Genomic DNA, 3803 nt, shown 5'->3' on the forward strand with positions numbered 1-3803 from the left:
AGGTCAACTAGTTCAACCTCCTCATTTTTTAGAAGTGCCTTACTCAGGGTCACACAGCTAGTAAGCATCTGAGGCAGAATTTGTATCTAGGTGTCCCTGGCTCCAAGCCCAGACCTCTACCCACTAGGACATTCTGTCTCATCAAAAAAGAAAAAGACCATAATCAAACAATTGTTAACAAGCTCAGAAGTTCAGAAAGGGAAGGAACCTTCCAGGTCATCTAGTTCATCTTATTTAACAGACGGAGACCCTGAGTCTCAGAGGTTGAAGGACCAAGCCAGGGCTCCTTCTTATCTCCCTAGATCCACCAGCTGAGCTGTCTTTCCATAGGAGCCCTGGAAGAAGTGCTGGGGTCAGGAGGGGATAAATTTAGGCTCTCCGTAAGAACACATTCCTAAGGACCAGGCAGGTGTCGTCGTCGTCGTCGTCGTCGTCGTCGTCTGCTGCTGCTGCTGCTGCTGCTGCTGCTGCTGCTGCTGCTGCTGCTGCTGCTGCTGCTGCTGCTGCTGCTGCTGCTGCTGCTGCTGCTGCTGCTGCTGCTGCTGCTGCGGCTACTAGGTGGTGCAGTGGACAAGGTATTAGACCTTGAATCAGCATAGACCTGAGTTCAAATCCTCCTTCAGACACTTACTAGCTATGTGGATCTGGCTAAGTGGACCTCTCTCAGTCTCAGTTTTCTCATCTGTAAAATGGGGATGATAATAGCACCTTCTAAGGAGCAAATAAGAAAACGTCTCTCCATATCCATCTATCTATCTAGTGCTTTGCAAACCTTAAGTCACCAGTATACAGATGTTAACTATTAACTATTATTGTTCCCACCCTATCAAGTATTTGCTCAGGGTCTTCTTAAAAACCCGCAGCTGTTTCTGGTACCCAGTTTGAAGGAACTTCAAAAAGAAAAGAAAAATCTCAGTTTACCCCGGAAATTATTGGTCATTTTACCTCCAAGGCAAAGCTGCTTCTAACTACATTTGAACAGAACACTGAACAAGATTCTTGTTTAAACCCAGCATGTAAAGCAGCCTCCTTCTAAACAGTGAAGCAGAAGCATAAAACACTGTCCCTGTTCTCAAAAAGCTTCCTGGAGAAACAAGACACACATTAAACAGAGAATAAGGGGGAAGGGATTACGCATTTATCTGACACCTACTATGTGCCAGGTGCTTTACAAGTATCATCTCCTATGATCCTCACAACCCTTGACAGTTGAGGAAACTGAGACAGGGATGTAGCCATTTAAGTCACTTGTTCAGGGTTGCACAGCCTGCAGATGTCTGAGGTAGAATTTGAATTCAGGTCTTTTTGACTCTAATCTTTGTATTTTACCTGCAGGGCCACCTAGTAAGTCATCTGTTGTCTTAACTCTTACCCAGTCCTTGAATGGGTGTGTTCTCAGACAAACCAAGACTGGGAAAGGCCAAGGTCACCCACTGCATCCTGGGACATCCTTTTGTCTTGCCCCTGGATTGCAACGACTCTGGAAGACAGAGCAAGGCTGACAAACTTTGTGCAGCTGTGCCCACTCATAACCAATTTACCCACAAGTCAAACATCACTCCTGTGATGTCATTGGTTATCTTTGAGAAGGAAGGACACACAACAATCCCAAGCTAGGTTTTAGGGCTGTAAATGCTGTGGTGGTTAAAGAAAAAACCAGTTTGGCATGGACAGAAGTGGGGCTCAGCCTAAATACTTTGCTGTGTCATACAAAAAGATTTCAGTCCATTGATGCTTGACCACTTCACAGAGAAATGGAAATCACCGGAAGCTCACATGCCAAATGACTGCGTAGCCTTTTATGGCCACATGGTACCTAGAGTTGATGAACAGCAAGGCCTGTAGAGATGTCAGGCTGGGGTGGGGGGAGGGTCAATCCCTGCTTAATTCTAAGTGGTTTATAGCAGAGGGGCCCTGACCAACAAGTAGGTAAAACTTTCCTCCTCTTCTAGAGAAATATTGCCCCTTGTTGAATCTTGTCTTCTAAGAATCAAGAAACCACTTGAGTAAAATTTTTATTTCAGCTTCTTTTCTTTTATTTCTTAATACATCTTCCTTAAAGAAAGTACTTAGAACATAATTTTCAGCATTTTTTTTCCCACTATCCCTGACCTCAAGAAGTTCCTACTCAACTGGATTCCACCCCACAAATCTTCAAATCATGTTTCAATTCTTGGATTCAATTCAACATCCATGAAGTGATTCTACATGGGCAAACTGCTTGGCACACAGAGAGTTACACACTCCCTACACGAAGCCCCGTCCTGTTTCATCTCAGGGGCAAAGCTGGTACTAACCACAGAGGAACAGAACATTTACCAAGGTTTTAAACCCAGCATTTAAAGTACCTTTATTCCAAGTTCCTGCTTTTCTGGAGCTTATGAGGCATCAAGGTGACACAGTGCATAATGCTGTCTGCCTGGAGTCAGGAAAATCTGAGTTCAAATCCAGGCTCCCGACGTTTCCTAGCTGGGACTCAGAGTAAGCCACTTAGCCAGTGTCTTCAAGCCCTTGGCACAGGAGTACGTGCTATACGAAGGTGAGCCATTTTCATGATAATTATTATTAGAGTCAGGAAGATCTGAATTAAAATGCAGCCTCAGACGCTTCCTGTGTAGCCCTGGGCAGGTCGCTCAGCCTGTTTGCCTCAGTTTCCCCATCTATAAAACAGGGATGACACACATCCCAGGGTCGCCGTGAGGACGAGACAGTCTTTGTGAAGTACTTAGCGAAGCAGCTGTCATGCTATGTATTAGGGGGCTTAAACATATTACGCAGAATCGAAAGATAAGCGCACTGTGTATGGGGGAGGGGGGACACGTTAATCCCAACGTGAAGAACCCGAAAACTCCCTAGAAGGGGTGACACCCGAACTGGGCAGAACAAAGGCCATTTACTGCTCTTGGCACATCGCAAGGAGTTTGTGTAACACAAAGAAAGAGAACGTTTATTTCATCTACTTCTTCTAAAGGCAGCTTTCCCCGAGCCCGGACCGGCCGAGCGGGGCGTGCAAGGAGGTGGCGGCCCCCGCACCAGCGCCCGCAACACGCCGACAGAACCGGAACACGCGCTCCAGCGCCGCGGGAAGCCACGCCGTCCCACGCGGTGCGGGGCAGGGATGCCCGCGAGGCGGTCGGCGCTGACCTCTACGGGCTTTCTGCGTTACTTCTAGAAATCTGGCGTATCTGATACTAGTCTGTGCTGACAATTAAGCTCTATTAAAAAAATCCGCAGTATATTCAGAACAAGCAGAGAGGCAAAAGACCTGCGCAGGCGCGGAGGGTGGAGCAGGCGACCCAAGTGGCTGGGTCGGGCCCTGGGGTCAAGGGTCACGGGACAGAGGTTCGGCCCCCTGGACGAAGCATAAAAACCAGGAGCGGTCGTCGGATTCGCCTAGACCAGCCCTTGCCTCTGCGGGTTGGCACGCTGCTCCTCACTCACCGCTCCGAGGGACGGAAGCCTGGCTCCGCCCCCTCTTCCGCTTCATCGCTGACGGACCCGGAAGCCGCGAGGATCAACTTCCGCCCCGGTGGGGCGGAACTTCCGCTTCTTCACTACCCGGGCCGGTGTCCAGCGGCTGAGCCCGTAGGAAGGGGTGGGCATTGGGAGGATCGTTCCGGAGCTTCTCGGGCCGGCCGCGAGCCCTCCTCCGGGGTCTTGGGAGGCCGGCGGGCCCGGCCTCGCTCCCCGCCCCGCGCTCTCTCCTGCTTTGCGGAGCCGTGAAGTGTCGCTTTGCCAGGCCCCCTCCTCCGCCCCAGCTGACTCTCGTGAGGTTGGGGGAGGGGGCCGACGTGTGATCCTTC

This window comes from Notamacropus eugenii, chromosome 6 (assembly GCF_028372415.1).
Source record: "Notamacropus eugenii isolate mMacEug1 chromosome 6, mMacEug1.pri_v2, whole genome shotgun sequence".
NCBI lineage: Eukaryota > Metazoa > Chordata > Mammalia > Diprotodontia > Macropodidae > Notamacropus > Notamacropus eugenii.